Here is a 20,561-nt window from a genome sequence, read left to right as displayed (position 1 = left end):
TCCCATGCTCCGAGTGTCCTCCAAAACCGAATCGAAAAAACCTGGGTGAGCAACCGGTTCAAGTTTGTAGAAAACTAGTATGTGAAACTAAACCTTTCACTACACTGGCTACAGCGCCTCCCTCCAAACGCTGGTGAAAAGAGAACCCACATAGCTGAAAGCAACATTCCATAGACTTCACTGAAATTGTCAACGCAGGAAAGAACCATTGATTACGTAACGCAGAAAAAAGCATTTTATATCCCGCTCACCCCCATGTCACACTCTCTGTACGAAGATCTGCCCCTGGGTAGATATCACAGACAAATTCTGGCTATTTTGTTGAATTACACGTTTCACTGATTCCTTCTGAGAAGCCTGATTATCATGCTAAACAAGGATGTTATCGATCGTTAAGTAATTTGTTCGATCATTTAGATTTTGTCAATAACTTATTCCAGAAGCTGATTTTCAAAATGTGTTGTATGGTGGACTTCTAGTGCGAAGTTTTTCACAACTCGTTGATGAAAGTTAAAGACTATTATTCTTCTTCATTTATTTATTCACTTTTTATGTATCAACAACCATGTTGATACATAAAAGTGAAAGTAAGTAAATGAAGTATAGTCTTTTAACCTTGAGCATTTCCCCTAAGACGCTCTAAAATAATTAATCTGCCTGATGGTTTGTTGTTAGAATTCAACTAATAACAGAGTTACAGCGCTAGTAGCAGTAGCAGTAACTTAAACTAAATTATTGAAATTTCGTATCATTTAGACTCGTTACTGAAAATATTGCTGTAACTACGTTACTAGTGGATCGAATGCAAATTTAAATGATCGATAACATCCTTGATGCTAAAGACTGCAACCTCGATAAAATCGACTTCAACTATTGGAACGACCATTCAATATGCATTGTCTATGGAGTTAAAGCTCTGAATATTTCATCAATTTTGTTAAGAAAATTATTTTTAGCTTTTTAGTGGAATGCTACTTGTTTATAAGACGAGTTAATCCCATTTAATTCCACCACTTAGTCGGGCAAGAACGAGACACTGAAGACGACCTTACTGTTGAGGTCGAAATACGTATCTGTCAAGGACAATTATGGGTGAATTAAATGATTGTACAAACTTGCTTATGACAAGTGGTATTTCATCCAGTCATATGGTCTCCCTCGCCAGCGCCCAATGACGGAGTGAGCACATGTAAATTGAACGAAGTACAACATAAATTCCTTCAGGAATTCTTGCGGAAGTTCCTTCAGAATTCCTGGAAATTCCTTCCTGGAATTCCTGGAGGAACTTCCTGAAGGAATTCCTGAAGGAACTCAGAAGGAATTCCCGGAGGAACTTCAGAAGGAATTCCTGGAGGAACTTCGAAATTCCTGGAGGAATTTCGAAGATTCCTGGAGAAACTTCCGAAAGGATTCCTGGAGGAACTTCCGGATGAATTTCTGGAGGAACTTACGTAGGAATTCCTGGAGGAACTTCCGAAGAAATTCCTGGAGGAACTTCCGATGGAATTCCTTTAGGAACTTACTTTATTTTTCTTCTTAGTCTTATTCATCTTATTTATATTATTTGTCTTATTTGTCTTATTTGTCTTACTCACATCAGCACTACTGTTATCGCCCAAATTCTTTTCAAAGCTTCTGTGGAAACCTTGTACAGATATTTTCTAATGTTGTTCTAGAAACGGCTCATGTTTTTATTTTCCAAAACCAGCTGGAGTTTGTTTATTTTGATTTCCTCATTGCGTGATTGGTCGGCGCTGCTGCTGTTCTCTCCGAACCACTGCATGAGTGATAAATTTCTTCCGCTTTGTTGCCAATTCCTTTTGTTCTCCGTTTACGGCAAATTCTCAAGCAATTGTAAACTGCATAATGATGAAATCATTTTGGCGACACTGACAGCGTCATTATGGCGGGCTGAATTGGGCAATTTTCTCTCTCAGAGAGTGCTACCACGTGCTTTTTTAAGACCTTAAAATAATTTGTGGATGTATTTCTGAAGTAATTTTAAAAGAATTTCTTTTAGGTGGTTGCAAATGTATTTCAGGAGGATTTTCCGAATGAATTTTTGAAGGAATTTCCGAAGAACAACTTGAACAGACTTTCGAAAAAAAAATCAAAACGAGTTTCTTAAAGAATTGTTGAAGGGATTTTTTAAAGAATTATTAGTTACACTACGAAAAAATTTCCTCCGAGAATGCCTTAGGAATTTTCTCCATGAATGGTTTTAGAAAATTCTCAGGAGATTACTTCGGAGATAGATCCAGAAATTCTTATCAGGGTGTCTACTCATCTGTAAAAACAAAAATTTTCCAGGTGTTTAACATTAATTTCCAGGTACAATCAAACGTGCCATATATAGATTTTAGCAGCAAAATAATCAATTCAAAAAGTAAATATTTCAAAAATATTCTTTTAAAGAATTTTTAGTAGCCTCACATAAACAATGTTGTAAATTACTTAAGAAATTCATCCAGGAATTCCTTCGCAAGTTCACCCAGAAATTGCTTCAGCCATTCAACCAGAAATTGCTTCAGCCATTCAACCATTGGAAAATCTTCCGGATTTAAAGAATTGCTTCAGAACTTCATCCAGGATTTAATTTGAAAATTTCTTAGCTAAAACCTCAAGGAATTCTTGCTTAACTTTTCAAAAGGACCTAAGTAACATTTTTTTCATGATTTAATTTGAGTACTGCAATCAAAAGCTTTCATGTTTTTCTGTTGATTGCGCTATTCAAATTAATTCATGAAAAAAATATTACTTAGGACCTTTTGAAAAGTTAAGCGAGAATTGTTCCGGAGATTCTATAGAGATGCATTTGGGGATTCCTTCAGGATTTTTTTTTAATTCTTTTAGATGTCTGTTCGAAAATGTCTTGTGAAAATCACTCGGAAATACCTTTATAAAATACTTTGCAGATTTCTTCAGATATTCTTCCAAATTTTTTTAAGAATTTCTTTGAAAATTTGGATAAGAATTCTTTCGGAAATTTCTTTGAATTTTATTTCAGCTTTTTTAAAAAAAAAAAACTTAAGAAAACATCTTAAGGAAATGTTCTGGAAATATGTTTGGGAATTTCTTCAGGAAATCCTTCAGAACTTCTTACGAAAACTCCTTCAGGAAATGTGTTGATGCAAAAATATGAGATTGGTGGGTCCATGACGTTTGGCATAAGGACGTTAGGCATAATACCTTCTTTATGCCGTGGGATGTTTTTGGGGCATTTATGCTTAACATCCTTCATGCCTAACGTACTCATGCCTAACGTCCTTAAACCTGTTCGCGTGACCAACATCTAGTTTGTTCTAGTTTGTGACATCTAGTTTACTCGGGCCTAGCAGCCAAGGTATCGGTACTATAATTGTCAAATGGCCAGTTAAAACCTATTCAGATTACGATGCCATTTATGATCATAAATATCATGATAAAAAACAACCTGATACCATTTTCTTTCTCAGTTTTAACACGATATTGATTACGATAAATAATCTAATCGTAATCTGAACAGGCTATTAAGCTTATTGAAGCATATTTTGGCAGAATAATTTCAATGGTTACAACGCCACAAGCGTTCTAATTCGGCTTTACTGTAAAACCTCCAAAAAATGCTTCGGATATTCTTTTGAAATTCCTTGGGATTTTTAGGAACTCATTCAAAAGAAACTTGAGGAAAACTTTAGAAAACACCTGTAGAAGTTTTTCCCGGATATTTTGCTATTAAGAATTCTTTTGAAATTCTTCGAGAATACCTTTAGAAACTCCTTTGAAAAATCCATTCGGGATTCCTTCGGCTATTCTTTCAAGAATTCCTTTAGCAAAATCCCTTCAAAAAATAACTTAAAAAAACTTAAAATCACTATTTTTTTGAAAATCCCTTTAGGTTCCCTTTCAGGAATTTCTTAAAAGAAACCATACAAAATTCGTCATGAAATTCGTTTTGAAATTCCTCCAGGAATTCTTTTCGGGTTTTATCTTGGAAATTCCTCCAGAAATAATTTATAAAATTGCTAATCATTCTTACAGACACTCTTTTAGTGATTTCTTTGAAAAATTCCTCCAGGAATTGCTTTGAAAAATACTAACTAATTTAGTATTTTTGATTATATTAATAAAAAATTTCCGAGGGAATACTCAAAAGAATTTACAATCTCTAATTGATTTCCCGAATAAATTCCTAGATTTCACCCAGAATAGCTTCGAAAATTCTTCAGGAATTATTTTGAAGAAGGCAAAACCTTTTTTCAGACAACGATCCATTAACGTTTACTACATCAATAGACTTGATTGGTATATTTATTCAAACATTTTTAATGATTTTTTCATCTTTTGAATGAATTTCACTCATGATTACCAGGTTTGAAATTTCCCTGATTATGTCAGGAATTCCCTGATAATTCCAGGTATTTTCCAGGTGGGGAGAAATTCCCTGATAATTCCAGGTTTTCCATGTTTTTCCAGGTAGTAGACACCCTGCTTATGGAAATGCATCCAAAAATTCCTTCGAAAATTCATAGAAGGAATTCTCACAATTCCTTCAGAATTTCCTTAAGGAATTCTTTTAAAAGTTTCCATAAGAAATATTTTAGGAGTTTTTCAGGAGTTTTTTTCAGAAATAATTATAGAATTCTTTTGAAAATTTGGTTGGATTCCTTACAAACACTTTTTCGAAAATATATACAGAAATGGTTTTAAGAAAACTTTCCGACATTCATTTAGTAGAATTCCTTCGGTAAATTCTTTATGATTTCTTTTGATAATTGTTTTTAGGAATTACAGGAAATCTCTTCAGGAACATTAGGAACATTAGACATTTTATGAATTTGTTGAGAACTTAATCCAGATTTTATTAGGTATTTATTCGGACATTCCCCTAAAAATTCAACAAGATCCTTAAAACCTTTGGATATTTCCACAAGTTTTATTTTTCGGGAATCACTACAGAAATTCTTTTAGCAATCATACGAAAATTACTTTAAAAGCTCTTTCTTAAATTTCCGTTAGAAACTCTTCCAAAAATTTCTGTTTTTGAAAAAAATCTTCCCGCATAAATTCCGGAATAATTTCTGCAGCAATTTTGTATGGTATTAATAAAACAAAACAAGATCAAACCACCTAGCGTCGGTGGTGCCTTCTCGCGCATTAAAAACAATAAGAAAAACACATAAGAGAGGTCAAAATAGCACTTTAGGGGGATAGATTTTACTTTTTACATCAATTCATATCCATTTGCGGTCGTTTGAATGCATTGCTGCAATCTTTGGAAAAACAATTTTTTTTTTCGTTTTTGATTTTTTTTTCCCAAGGGGGGACCTTTGGCAAAAAAAACAATGTTTTTCTAATAACTTTGGAACGCAATGACCGATCGTGCCAATTTCCAGTAGGAAACAACTAGACAATCTGCGTCGATTGTAACTTGTTGCGAGCAAATTGGATAATACTAAGTACTTAAAATCGTGTCTCACATTTTTGAACACACACATACATACACATACAGACATCATCTCAATTCGTCGAACTGAGTCGATTGGTATATAACACTATGGGTCTCCGAGCCTTCTATAAAAAGTTCGGTTCGGTTCGGTTTGAATGAAGTTTCAAAGAGATTTCCGGAGAAATTAATAAAGGCTTTTCCTGAGAACTTACGGAAGGTATTTTTGGACGAATGTCAAAAGGAATTTCTTACGGAATTTTCTACTTTATTCCTTGAATGATTTCTCGGAGGAATTTCTGAATGATTTCCCAAAACATAAGTCAACGAAATTCGTAAATCAATTTCCGAAGAAATTCCAAAAAAAACTTACTAAGGATTTCTCCTGAAAGAATTTTCTAAAATAGTTTTTTTTAATCTAACATTTAATTGGAAGGCTCATTTGCCGTTAAGCGTTACAGAGCCAGAATCATGTTTTTGAATACAGTTTTTCATTATTATTATACTCTAATATTAGTATTGGGGAACCGAAAGACTCGCGGTTTGGTTGAGGTTGCCCGATCAGCAATGGCCAATAGTTATGGCCAAAATACGGTTTCTATAGAAAACACACGCTATGAAAATCTCACTTAATTTTTTAGTATATCTAATGTACGAGAAAGGCACAAACAGCTTAAAGTAGGCGCTATGAAAAACGTTAAAAATACCGAAACAGGTGAAGTCATCCCTTTTTGATCTGTTTGCGAAGAAGCTTCTCCCCTCACTGGTGTGACCGCAATTGATTGCGAAACCCCGAAACGGATACAACGCAATCATCTGCAAGCTGTCTTAAATGATCAATTTGGCATGCGACATTCATTAAAGTCTCTGACCTAAAAGTTGTAAAGGAGAGGGCTGAAATTGTAGCAAATTCGTGAAGTTGCTGAGTCATCAAGAGAAAAACTCATACGCTCTTCTGACAACAAATTGTACAAATAGTTATTCAAAATTGGTGAAAGTCTACACTCGAAGAGTTTGTTGTAGACGACATGGACGCAAAAGCCAGGGGGGCTGTTCAAAATGTTCAAAAACACTGAGCCCATCTGCACTTTTTTGGCGAAAGTAATCTGAATTTTTGAAGAAAGCAACGCAAGACAGCCGTTCCTTGCATCTGCGGGAACCTAATTGTGTATCTGGCAACAAACTTAATAATTATTTTCGAGCGTCTTAGGGGAAAATGTTACACGGTTTAACAAAAAAATATCTTCCTTTTACTGCAACTAATTTGTGTTTTCGTGTCTACACAAATACGTATTTCGTCCACTACTTGTGGACATCTTCAGTGTCTCTTCAACAACTTCCGAAGACAGGACACCATCGCGATGGGGCGATACGAATTACAATCCGACGCAGGTTTACCGGGCTTCTGGAGGGCTATCTCTCTCACTTCTCTCCAATCATCCGGAACAATGTTGCACTTCAGTAACTGATTGAACAAGCTCAATAATTGCCTCTTCGCGACGTCTGGGAGGTTTCTAAACAAATTGAACCTGATTCTATCCATCCCTGGAGCGGAATTGTTACATGAAAGGAGAGCAAGCGAGAATTCAATTATCGAAAAGGGGCGATCCATATCATCCCTGTCAGCAAAAGTATCACGTAGGGACCTTCCGATACTTCCGATATATCGGAATATCGATATTTTGGTTTCGATATCCGATATTTTTGAATCAATATTTTGCTTTCAATATATCGGTCATCAGAACAAAGTCACACAAAAATAACAATTGCATTGTATTTTGTGAAAAAAAAACTTCAAAATGGATCTGAAACGCCTTATTTTTAATAACTAAGATATTTTTTCTCGGTGGCGCTGCCATCACAAATAGTTTTGGCAACTCGACACTTGTGCAACATCTGTCATGCCGCTGGTTCTTGAATCCTTACGTGAACTCAATTATATATTTGACGTGTTCCTATGAAAAACTAACTTTAGAAATTAGGAAAAGATTTGTGGAAATGGAAATTCAGAAGAATTGGAAAACATGAAAATTTTTTTTCGAAATTCAATAGAATGTCCCCTAGGAATTTAATTAATTTTCTTTGAAATATTTCTACAGGTTTACTAATGATTTTTTTTTTCTGATGGAAAATTTTGCGAAAAAAATTTTGATGAATGTCTCTGAAAATCGGAGAGAATTTTCTGTTTCATGTGAAACATAAAGATAATTTCTCGTGAAAGTTAAGAGAAATTCCTTTTTAGTTTACAATATTTCAATGAATTTTCTTGTGAAAATTCTGATTCTTTTTTGAAAATTTTGAAAAAACGCCACCGCTATCGGTTAAAACTACGATGAACGCCGCCGCCGATGATTGTTGGACTGGGACATTCTAGAAGCAGATTGGATTAGGTAATAGAAAAAAAGACATTTCTAATAATTATTGTAAATGTGTAATACGGTAAATTACCGTCAGTAATACGATAGTAATTGAATACCTACAACAAATATATTCTAAATACATATTCTCATTTCTGAAATATCATATGATTTTCCGATATATCGATATTTTCATTCCAATACATCGGTGATATCGATACTTTGATTCGATTATCGTATCGAATCAAATATCGATATTTTGAAGTATCGGAACGTCCTAGTATCACATGACTTTTGCTTCACTGGTACCGAATCGGGACAAACTTTCTTTGGGAAGTCGAGTATCCACCGAGACGAGCTTTCACGATCTTCGTTAACAGACGTATTCTCCTCCCGACCGTCCACAGAGTTCTCATTGAAGTCTCGCGCGATAAACCTTCAACAAAAGTGCGCCAATAACCGCGTTTCTTCACTTTGACAATTTTTTCTCGCGATGATGCTGTGTACACTCGCTATTCCACCACGAACTGTGCGGATTTCTATAAACCGAAGCTCCTGGCACCGGCCGGCGTTGTGCCTGAAGCGCGCCTCCAATAATCAACTGGGACAGAAAACGGTACGCTTCCCGCGGGGGAAGTGCTTCTATAGACTGTACGCCTACAATGATAGCATCCGCATATTTGCCCCAATCGATGTGCTTCGTGGGGTCATATGAGAGGTCGATATAAACAGATTGCTTACGCTCATGGGGGATTAAAACTCACTGGAGGAAATTTCGAAAGAGTTCTTGAAGGAATGTCCAAAGAAATTTAAGCATATCAGAAATTCGTTCAGAAGGTCCTTATGAAATTTTGTTTGTTTGAAATATAAGCTTACAAACAAAGATTGTAAGGTTTCATACAATATTTGTATGAGAATCTAGAATTTTTGCATATGCCTAGTTCTTATATAGGTTTTGGAATGTTCTTATACAGAATTGTTAGAAAATCTAACAATCGCCTGTTAAGGGTAAGAAATTCCTGGAATTATTCTTGAAATTTTCTGGAGTCGTAAAGAACTATTTAAGATATTAACGTAAAAATGTCTGAAGTTTATTTCCAAGGAATTCTCGAGAACGCCCGAATAATTCTGGACAGTAGTAAAACCGTAGTTTTGACTACGGCAATACTTGCTAGATAACCCCCAAAATGTCGCGATTATAGTTTATCCATTGATCATTGTCATACTGCTTCAGATATTCTCATGCGTTCCAGGAATTGGAAGTTTAGGAAAAACATTCCAGAGAATTCTAGAGATCCTTTAAAAATTACTATCCAATTGATACATATTTAAATGTATCGTAATCTTTGAAACTGCCTGCCTTTTTAATTAATTTGGCGCTAACTGATTAACCCCTTTTATAGTTCTTACTACTGCTGCCGTAATCTGAAAAAGTTACGATTTAACCATTTTCCGAAAATTTGTCATCGTGCACTTTAACAGAAAAATGGAAAACTAGTATGTTGTAATTTGGCGCATACGTCACTTTTTTAGATTACGGCAGCTGGTGCTCCACCATTCTCAGAATTCTGGTGCCGCCAGTAGTATTATATTGCTTTAAGTGTCAGATGTCCTTGTTTTTCGTCGCATCATCCCATTTTTCATATTTGAATGAATTTGACATTCAATATACCGAACAAACCATTTATGCGAAATTCGGCTTAGTATGACGGAATCATGTTGATCACAATTCTAGACCAACATATCAAAAGGGCGTGACAGCCAAAATGTATTCCTTCTGATTCTTCTTCTACATCTATGTATACCTATACTGCCGCTAACCGAAAGTCGAGCACATCTGTGAATGGAGGCCCATATACAGATGTGCTCGACTTGCGGTTAGCTGCAGTATATATGCACGTAAAAAAATTAAATGTTATTTATTATTGAGATTTCTAATACTATTTTTTGCCAAAGCCGGTGCTTAATGATATATTAAAAAAAAAAACTTATACCTTGCATGCGCCACATATATTTCAAAACTTATACTTTTCATTAACTTATGAATATTATTAGCTTTTTGATATGGGATCATTCATTAGGTGGCATAATGAAGTGTATTAGTATTTTCGAATAGCCATAGCTTATTAGTTTTTTATTTACGTTTTTTTATTACGTTATTTCATTTTTATTTATTAAGAATCAGAAGAAATACATTTTGGATGTTACGCCCTTTTCAAATGTTGGTCTAGAGTTGTATGGCTTCTATTGTTCTAATACTTCTGCTTCTACTGCTGATAACGCCTGCTTGAATAACCAAAACCACGTGGAATTCGAACTCCACACTGTGTTTAATTTGATTAAAGCTAGTTAACGGGAATACTTACTTGACTAAAGGTGACTGCAGCGCCGGTACTGTGAAAATTTTTGGTGACCAGTTCCAGTGGGGAACAGGACAGGAAGGGCGAGCTAGCCGGGGGTGTGTTATACCCGCCTGCTGCGAACAACGATTCCGTCACTGTGGAAGAAACAGAGAATAAACATAATCAATGACAGAAAATCATTTATAATATTATTTATCAAATAAAATCAGACTTCTACCTATTTATAAAATGTAAAATAATGTTATTTAATGAGTTACAGTTTTTGTGATTAGTTTTTGGCTTTTTGTTTCAAATAACAGAACTGATTCCTCGTCGAAAAAGAATTCTTATGATTGAAAAATCAAAATATAAATAATAAAAATCAAAGCCTCAAATGCTTCCTATTAGTGGAGGCGACGGGGAAAAAGACAAAAAATGTTCGAATCAAAGGTAGGTACGAGAGGGGCTCGATCTAGCGGCAGCGAAAAAACGCTGAAGTGGGCAAAAAGCAAAATAACCGACTCAACAAGCAGGAGGAGGCCGCCCGGAGATGGAGATAAGACGTTGGCGTTGTTGGCAGACCAACGAGCGAATTCGAAGTTGAAGAGGTTATGCCGAGCGCAAAGGTATAGGAGCGTTTTGCTACTCTGGAACCCGTTTGAAAATGGGTCAACCGGAGCCGGACAGAGGCGGCGAGGCGCGCGATGTGGCGGAAAAGCGAACATTATTAGCAATCTCGTTCAGGTCCACCGAGTGTGATTGTGTGGTTTTTGTTTAGAGGAGAATGCAAGGTTTGAGTTTATTTTTTCCCTATGTCAGTACCAGTCAGTCGGTGGTCAATGTCAATTTGTTGCTGAGTGTCGTCTGGAGAACGGGTCTGTTTTGGGTTGTGGGGCCTTTTACATATTTCTGCTGTTTGCACACTTGAACACATTTTTCCACACGAGCGAATTTCGTGGAATTCGTGTAAATAAATAGCATAGGTTTTCGTGCTGCTGGTTATTTGGTTCTATTTTTTTGATGTTTTATGCAGAAAATGACAGCTTTTTGCAAGGTTTGAGGTTTTCATTGTAAAAAATGGTTAGAAATAAATTCATTAAATTTCTTCATTTAATTTAAAAGCTCGAGTTACGAAAAAGTAGAATAATAAACAAATATCTAATCAATTGTCTATAATTTAAAAATCGATTAAATCAACTGTCAGTACCCGTTCTTCAAAGCCGTGTTTAACGATCCCGCAATTTTCTTCTATAGATATTGCAACCCGCTGATGGTGTCAAATTTCGTTCTTCTTTTATGAGACCGGTTGGCCGTAGCTGTCACATCGCATCCAAAATTTCTAACGACACGTATTCATTAAGACTCTGCCGGACTCAAAGACCTTTATGGCCAAAGTTATTTTCCAATTAAATTTGATCCCTTCAGCGCGAGCTCTCGAGTGATTATGGCAACCATCAGAAATGCATTTCACCAGGCTGGATGCCTTTCTTCCTCTTCAAATACGAGCTGAATGAAGATTGGACTTTTTTTGTTCTTTCAGTTATGAGGGTGCATTCTTGTTTACCTCACCCTCATATTACGCATAATGTGGATCGGTTTTCTCGGTTACGTAAAGAATCCAGCATTATTACACACGCATGAAAAAGATAGCAATTTCAACTTTTCTATGTGAATGTTATGTCAAGCATACATTTATTCAACAAGGGTAGTAAAGTACTGCAAAAATAACTCAGAATTAGGTAGATTTTTTTTTCGTAAATAAGTAAAAAAGGAAAAATTCCCAAAACATATTTTTTCACAGTGCATGATTCTGTTTATCTTGCGGCCCACATCTCGGTACTCGGGAATCCCGGTTCATTATGAATACCATTCCGTCAGAGTGGAGGGAAATGGAAATCTTTAAAGTGGTCCCCTTTCTGCTGTAGGGACTTTGTTTACACTCACAACAGTGTAATAAAATTGAAAATGATACGAGCCGGTCATCCATAGCTCTGACAGACGTGTACAACCGAACGCAACGCCCCGGATCTTCTTGATAGGTCCTGAAGCTTTCCTTTCCAAGAAATGAATGTCTGTCTACCTTTCCGGCCGAATATTTGTCTTTGTAATTCGTCTTCGTTCTGGCGCTGTTCCCCGCTCCACTCAACCTGGCTCGAACAAGGGGTGGTTTGGCCGAAATGCTTTGTTTATCTTATCCCATATCGGCAGTATTTCTGTAAGGAATGGAAGATTGCGTCGTTCTGAACGGGAACAATAAACCTTCTATATTTTATGGCGAAGATAACGCGTTGAGAAGATTGGCCTTTTCTGGACATTATCCAAATAAAGTTGAGTGTGATCTAGAAATTTAGATCGGGTTGCATTTTTTTCCATTTTGCAATCTCCGACTTATAGGCTAGTAACAGTCTTTAGATATTTAATAAGACGGTGGTGCGGGGAAATGGGACCCGGACGTTGACCGGCACGTTTCCTCAGCGACGATAGGTGAGTGTGACAACTTGTTTCTTGTTCGTTCCCCGATTCGGATCTGATCTGCTGATGCGGATGACACCGATGGCGGAGGAAAGAGGAACAATACGGACTGAAGTGGAATGGAAGGATAACAGCAACCGCCATCCTTAAGTTGGACAGCAGCCGACACGAGCGGCGCGAGGGGGTTATGAATCTCATACAATTGTGGTTTCGAATGGTCTTGAAGCAACTCGACTGAGGTTGAGCCCTTGAGGTGGTTGTTGATATAAATTTCACAGATAGCATCTTTATCTACAGAGCCGTAAATATGTAGGCTGGTAAAGTGAGGAGAGTGTAGCTCCGGTCATGTCTGGAATCGGTATTTTGCATTAAACCAACAGGTTTTTTCGCTCATCCCTAAGAGAATGGCAAGAACAAAGCATTCCGTGTGGAAGGATGGAATTAATAAGTGAATAGTTGTTTTAGATATGATTCCGTATTATTGATTTATGAGAAAAAGCAATGTTGTGGTTGTCTATAAGCTGAGGCATTTGCTTTGTAAATTGGCGTTCACAGAAGGCCAATTCCGGTCGTACTCGGCACGACCCCCGGGGAAACATAAGGTCAGGGAAACGTTTGTCTAGACCAAAAACTGTTCGACCGATCAAACTCATCTGTCCGAAAGTTTTTTGGTCGAAAATGCCATTTGGCCGAAATGGACGTTTGGCAGGGAGGGCTATTTGACCGAAATTGTCATTTGCTGTTTTTCGTGAGACCCATCGGCCTTGTTTGTCACCCTCACTTCGTAACATATTCAAATTCGCCTGAGCACGTTCAATTTTCGAATGAATATCAGTCAGTGAGTATTTTATTTAGATTATACGTAAACTAACAAAATTCTGTAAAACTGAACACTTGTATGATGATTTAAATATTTCAAGAGACCCGGAGGCCTCCTTTCAAGAGACCCGGAGGCCTCCTTTCAAGAGACCCGGAGGCCTCCTTTCAAGAGACCCGGAGGCCTCCTTTCAAGAGACCCAGGCCTCCTTTCAAGAGACCCAGAGGCCTCCTTTCAAGAGACCCAGGCCTCCTTTCAAGAGACCCAGGCCTCCTTTCAAGAGACCAGGCCTCCTTTCAAGAGACCCAGGCCTCCTTTCAAGAGACCCAGAGCCTCCTTTCAAGAGACCAGAGGCCTCCTTTCAAGAGACCCAGGCCTCCTTTCAAGAGACCCAGGCCTCCTTTCAAAGAGACCCAGGCCTCCTTTCAAAGAGACCCAGGCCTCCTTTCAAGAGACCAGGCCTCCTTTCAAGAGACCAGGCCTCCTTTCAAGAGACCCAGGCCTCCTTTCAAGAGACCAGGAGGCCTCCTTTCAAGAGACCAGGAGGCCTCCTTTCAAGAGACCAGGCCTCCTTTCAAGAGACCCGGAGGCCTCCTTTCAAGAGACCAGGCCTCCTTTCAAAGAGACCCAGGCCTCCTTTCAAGAGACCCAGGCCTCCTTTCAAGAGACCGGAGGCCTTCTTTCAAGAGACCAGGCCTTCTTTCAAGAGACCAGGCCTTCTTTCAAGAGGCCCAGGCCTCCTTTCAAGGGCCCGGAAGGCCTCCTTTCAAGAGGCCCAGGCCTCCTTTCAAGAGGCCAGGAAGCCTCCTTTCAAGAGGCCCGGAAGCCTCCTTTCAAGAGGCCAGGCCTCCTTTCAAGAGGCCAGGAAGCCTCCTTTCAAGAGGCCAGGCCTCCTTTCAAGAGGCCCGGAAGCCTCCTTTCAAGAGGCCAGAGCCTCCTTTCAAGAGGCCCAGGAAGCCTCCTTTCAAGAGGCCAGGCCTCCTTTCAAGGGCCCAGGCCTCCTTTCAAGAGGCCAGGAAGCCTCCTTTCAAGAGGCCAGGCCTCCTTTCAAGAGGCCAGGAAGCCTCCTTTCAAGAGGCCCAGGAAGCCTCCTTTCAAGAGGCCAGGCCTCCTTTCAAGAGGCCAGAAGCCTCCTTTCAAGGGCCAGGAAGCCTCCTTTCAAGAGGCCAGGCCTCCTTTCAAGAGGCCAGAGCCTCCTTTCAAAGAGGCCAGAGCCTCCTTTCAAGAGGCCCGGAAGCCTCCTTTCAAGAGGCCAGGCCTCCTTTCAAGAGGCCAGGAAGCCTCCTTTCAAGAGGCCAGGAAGCCTCCTTTCAAGAGGCCAGAAGCCTCCTTTCAAGAGGCCAGGCCTCCTTTCAAGAGGCCAGGAAGCCTCCTTTCAAGAGGCCAGAAGCCTCCTTTCAAGAGGCTCAGGAAGCCTCCTTTCAAGAGGCTCCAGAGCCTCCTTTCAAGAGGCTCAGGCCTCCTTTCAAGAGGCCAGAGCCTCCTTTCAAAGAGGCAGGAAGCCTCCTTTCAAGAGGCCCGGAAGCCTCCTTTCAAGAGGCCAGAGCCTCCTTTCAAGAGGCCAGGAAGCCTCCTTTCAAGAGGCCAGGAAGCCTCCTTTCAAAGAGGCCCGGAAGCCTCCTTTCAAGAGGCCCAGAAGCCTCCTTTCAAAGAGGCCAGAAGCCTCCTTTCAAGAGGCCCAGGAAGCCTCCTTTCAAAGAGGCCAGAAGCCTCCTTTCAAGAGGCCAGGAAGCCTCCTTTCAAGAGGCCAGGAAGCCTCCTTTCAAGAGGCCAGAAGCCTCCTTTCAAGAGGCCAGAGCCTCCTTTCAAGAGGCCAGGAAGCCTCCTTTCAAGAGACCAGAGCCTCCTTTCAAGAGGCCAGGAAGCCTCCTTTCAAGAGGCCAGGAAGCCTCCTTTCAAGAGGCCAGGAAGCCTCCTTTCAAGGGCCGGAAGCCTCCTTTCAAGGGCCAGGAAGCCTCCTTTCAAGAGGCCCAGGCCTCCTTTCAAAGAGGCCAGGCCTCCTTTCAAGAGGCCAGGGCCTCCTTTCAAGAGGCCCAGGCCTCCTTTCAAGAGGCCCGGAAGCCTCCTTTCAAGAGGCCAGGCCTCCTTTCAAGAGGCCCGGAAGCCTCCTTTCAAGAGGCCCAGGAAGCCTCCTTTCAAGAGGCCAGGAAGCCTCCTTTCAAGAGGCCCGGAAGCCTCCTTTCAAGAGGCCAGGAAGCCTCCTTTCAAGAGGCCCAGAGCCTCCTTTCAAGAGGCCGGAAGCCTCCTTTCAAGAGGCCAGGAAGCCTCCTTTCAAGAGGCCAGGCCTCCTTTCAAGAGGCCCAGAAGCCTCCTTTCAAGAGGCCCAGAAGCCTCCTTTCAAGAGGCCCAGGCCTCCTTTCCAAAGAGGCCCAGGAAGCCTCCTTTCAAGAGGCTTGGAAGCCTCCTTTCAAGAGGCTTGGAAGCCTCCTTTCAAGAGGCTCAGAAGCCTCCTTTCAAGAGGCTCCAGAGCCTCCTTTCAAGAGGCTCAGGAAGCCTCCTTTCAAGAGGCTCAGAGCCTCCTTTCAAGAGGCTCAGAAGCCTCCTTTCAAGAGGCTCAGAAGCCTCCTTTCAAGAGGCTCAGAGCCTCCTTTCAAGAGGCTCAGAAGCCTCCTTTCAAGAGGCTCAGAAGCCTCCTTTCAAGAGGCTCAGAAGCCTCCTTTCAAGAGGCTCAGAAGCCTCCTTTCAAGAGGCTCAAGCCTCCTTTCAAGAGGCCAGGAAGCCTCCTTTCAAGAGGCCCAGGCCTCCTTTCAAGAGGCCAGGAAGCCTCCTTTCAAGAGGCCAGAAGCCTCCTTTCAAGAGGCTCAGGCCTCCTTTCAAGAGGCTCAGAGCCTCCTTTCAAGAGGCCAGAAGCCTCCTTTCAAGAGGCCCAGTGGCCTCCTTTCAAGAGGCCAGAAGCCTCCTTTCAAGAGGCCAGAGCCTCCTTTCAAGAGGCCAGAGCCTCCTTTCAAGAGGCCAGAAGCCTCCTTTCAAGAGGCCAGGAAGCCTCCTTTCAAGAGACCAGGAAGCCTTCTTTTGAGAGACCCGGAAGTTTTCTTTCAAGAGGCCAGGCCTCCTTTCTAGAGCCTCAGAGCCTCCTTTCTAGAGGCTCAGGAAGCCTCCTTTCAAGAGGCTCAGAGCCTCCTTTCAAGAGGCTCAGAGCCTCCTTTCAAGAGGGTCAGGAAGCATCCTTTCAAGAGGGTCAGGAAGCCTCCTTTCAAGAGGGTCAGGGCCTCCTTTCAAGAGACTCAGAGCCTCCTTTCAAGAGACTCAGGCCTCCTTTCAAGAGGCTCAGGCCTCCTTTCAAGAGGCTCAGGAAGCCTCCTTTCAAGAGGCTCAGGAAGCCTCCTTTCAAGAGGCTCAGAAGCCTCCTTTCAAGAGGCTCAGAAGCCTCCTTTCAAGAGGCTCAGGCCTCCTTTCAAGAGGCTCAAGCCTCCTTTCAAGAGGCTCAGAAGCCTCCTTTCAAGAGGCTCAGGAAGCCTCCTTTCCAAGAGGCTCAGAAGCCTTCTTTCAAGAGGCTCAGCCTCCTTTCAAGAGGCTCAGAGCCTCCTTTCAAGAGGCTCAGAGCCTCCTTTCAAGTGGCTCGAAGCCTCCTTTCAAGTGGCTCAGGAAGCCTCCTTTCAAGAAGGCTCAGAGCCTCCTTTCAAGAGGCTCAGAGCCTCCTTTCAAGAGGCTCAGAAGCCTCCTTTCAAGAGGCTCAGAAGCCTCCTTTCAAGAGGCTCAGGAAGCCTCCTTTCAAGAGCTCAGAGCCTCCTTTCAAGAGGCTCAGGCCTCCTTTCAAGAGGCTCAGAAGCCTCCTTTCAAGAGGCTCAAGCCTCCTTTCAAGAGCTCAGGAAGCCTCCTTTCAAGAGGCTCAGAGCCTCCTTTCAAGAGCTCAGAGCCTCCTTTCAAGAGGCTCAGAGCCTCCTTTCAAGAGGCTCAAGCCTCCTTTCAAAAGCTCAGAAGCCTCCTTTCAAAGGCTCAGAAGCCTCCTTTCAAGAGGCTCAGAAGCCTCCTTTCAAGAGGCTCAGAGCCTCCTTTCAAGAGCTCAGGAAGCCTCCTTTCAAGAGGCTCAGGAAGCCTCCTTTCAAAGGCTCAGGAAGCCTCCTTTCAAGAGCTCAGAAGCCTCCTTTCAAGAGGCTCAAAGCCTCCTTTCAAGAGAGCTCAGAAGCCTCCTTTCAAGAGGCTCAGAGCCTCCTTTCAAGAGGCTCAAGCCTCCTTTCCAAGAGCTCAGAAGCCTCCTTTCAAGAGAGCTCAGAGCCTCCTTTCAAGAGGCTCAAGCCTCCTTTCAAGAGCTCCAGAGCCTCCTTTCAAGAGGCTCAAGCCTCCTTTCAAGAGAGCTCAAGCCTCCTTTCCAAGAGGAGCTCAGAAGCCTCCTTTCAAGAGCTCAGGAAGCCTCCTTTCAAGAGGCTCAGAAGCCTCCTTTCAAGAGGCTCAAGCCTCCTTTCAAGAGGCTCCAAGCCTCCTTTCAAGAGAGCTCAGAGCCTCCTTTCAAGAGGCTCAGAAGCCTCCTTTCAAGAGGCTCAGAGCCTCCTTTCAAGAGGCTCAGGAAGCCTCCTTTCAAGAGGCTCAGAAGCCTCCTTTCAAGAGCTCAGGAAGCCTCCTTTCAAGAGAGCTCAGAAGCCTCCTTTCAAGAGGCTCAAGCCTCCTTTCAAGAGGCTCAGAAGCCTCCTTTCAAGAGGCTCAGAGCCTCCTTTCAAGAGGCTCGGAAGCCTTCTTTCAAGAGGCTCGGAAGCCTTCTTTCAAGGGGCTCGGAAGCCTTCTTTCAAGAGGCTCGGAAGCCTCCTTTCAAGAGGACCGGAACGAAAACTATATAGGCTATATGGATTTGATTTACGCGTTTTTTACAGTCTACTCTGTGTTTCGCCTTTGACGATTTGTATTTTTACTCGTCTAGGGCTGCTTCTCAGAATATTGTTCCATTTTGCACTTCCTTTGCCGTCAGGAAAATGATGAAAACAATGAAGGCAGTGGCACACATATCTTTAATTAAGGGGAACATGCTCCCTGAACTAACGATGCGAAACCTGTATCAGTTATTGATGGAAAAGAGCCTTCTGGGGCCCTCCTTAGCCGTGCGGTAAGACGCGCGGCTACAAAGCAGACCATGCTGAGGGTGGCTGGGTTCGATTCCCGGTGCCGGTCTAGGCAATTTTCGGATTGGAAATTGTCTCGACTTCCCTGGGCATAAAAGTATCATCGTGCTACCCTCATGATATACGAATGCAAAAATGGTAACCTGGCTTAGAAACCTCGCAGTTAATAACTGTGGAAGTGCTTAATGAACACTAAGCTGCGAGGCGGCTCTGTTCCAGTGTGGGGATGTAATGCCAATAAGAAGAAGAAGAGCCTTCTGGAAATGATTCAAACGAATGAATACGGATGAAGTCCCCGAAGGGAATCGTCTAATAGAAGCTTGAACCGAATCACTTTGAACCAGAGAATTTGAGATTGATTTGTTATTTTTTCTCATAGCGAAATTCTGGATTTAGGCGCCCCCTTAGCCCTGGCGTCCTAAGAGGGGGCAAACCCGGCCAACAATACGCTATAACAAATAAAAAATAAAAAATAATTCCAATAAAGTAGATGATAAAATTTTTTTTAGGAGTTATGCTAAATCAAAAATAAATGTTCAAAACTCACATTAACGGCATTCTAGCCAAATGGATCAAATATATTTAGTGTTTTATAAATACAAAATCAATAGTAAATAGTAAATTTAGAATTCCGATTAGAACATTTCTTGTCTTTGTTAATAGTGTCTTTAGTATGATCAACCTCTGTCTACAGACTCTACACACACGCGTTACTGAGTGAGAACGGCTTTGTGACACAGTCGAGTAGAGGTCGTTGATCGAATGAAATTTGTCAAAAGGACGTTTGGTCAATAATTTACAAATGTTTAGAGGATAATATTTCTTATTTCTTTCATTGCTTATTCATTCATGAATATACATCATGGGTGGCAAGTACAATGGATACACTATACCCAGGGCTCGAGAATATTTCTCACCCGAACACATCCTAGACCTGACCGAGAATCGAACTCGGCACCTCCGGATTGGCAATCCATCACATTTGCATGCTCACAAGGCTAACCGAAACATAATCTAAATGTATTTTATTTCAAGATAAACCTAATTAGTCTCGAGTCTAGGAAATTACCACCATAAAAGTCTAAATAATCAATTACCAAAGTTTTAAAATTCAACTCGATTCCTATCGCTTCCTGGATTGCCCGAGCCAGCCACGAGCACCAATCCACTCCACCGGATAAGGCGACACGTGTGCTGATTTAGCTCATATTTCCTGGCCCTGGATCGATACAATCGCACCCGGCCCGGGAGTTAATGACCTAATTAAGCGACGCCCTGCCCCCTTTTATGGCGAAAACCCCGCACGAAAATTTGAAACCTCACCACCCCACCCCGTCCCGAGTACGTGAAACGGGAAACACTGACTGCTTTAAAGTATTTCATCTAATGGGAAAAGTTGGTAAAGCGACCAGTCATGGGAGTTGGCAGGGAGGATCGTCACCCCACTTGTACTGCTGCCGCACCGTGTTTACCGTGATGGAAATTGTCCAACACACACGGACGCCTCGACGTGATGAGGAGACAAATTTCCTGAATATATAACTACAATTTGATGTACAAATTTATTGCTTCTTCCCTGCAACCCGAAAACAGTGAACCCGATCCGATCCGGTTCGGGCCGGCCGTCCACAAACCGCCACCAATCGACTGAATAGCATTTTAATGACGTCGTACCGTCGTCAGTGCGTGGCCTCCTGTATCTCTCTCTCTCTCTCTCTCTCTCTCTGGGGGTATCTTCCCATACGATCGAAATATGATGCCAGCGATGTTTCGTGTTCGTTAGTGGATGCAGCAGCAGCAGCAGCAAAACTGTTTGCATAGATTAAACATTCCATTTAAATGCAGCTGAATCCATAATAATAATAAAAAGGCTTGCATGCCTTCCCCGGGACGATGACTATGACTATAACAGCCATAGGCGGTGACTTATGACATGTACTATGGAGGGGCAAGGTATGCCGTTGTTGGTGGTGTCGGAGTTTGTGCCTATTTGCGTTTAGAAGTTGGCTTGTGTTTAGGATGATGATGTGACTAGAATAGAACATGACTTGCTTGTGCGTATGAACCTACTTTATTACGAGGGCGTAGGCCGATGGA

At 41.5% G+C, this 20,561-nt stretch overlaps 1 long non-coding RNA gene across 1 annotated transcript in view; it reads right to left on the bottom strand.

Moving 5' to 3' along the window:
- Positions 1–10,147: 10,147 nt before the first annotated feature.
- LOC134226654 (uncharacterized) overlaps positions 10,148–20,561 on the bottom strand; it is a 176,276-nt gene continuing 165,862 nt past the window's right edge. The window contains exon 4 of the long non-coding RNA XR_009983532.1: positions 10,148–10,279. This is a non-coding gene — a long non-coding RNA (uncharacterized LOC134226654). The remainder of the gene's footprint in view (positions 10,280–20,561) is intronic.

The sequence above is a fragment of the Armigeres subalbatus genome, chromosome 3 (assembly GCF_024139115.2).
Source record: "Armigeres subalbatus isolate Guangzhou_Male chromosome 3, GZ_Asu_2, whole genome shotgun sequence".
Taxonomy (NCBI): domain Eukaryota; kingdom Metazoa; phylum Arthropoda; class Insecta; order Diptera; family Culicidae; genus Armigeres; species Armigeres subalbatus.
Note: the sequence above shows the minus strand (reverse complement) of the source record. Positions and strands in the feature narration are given on the sequence as shown.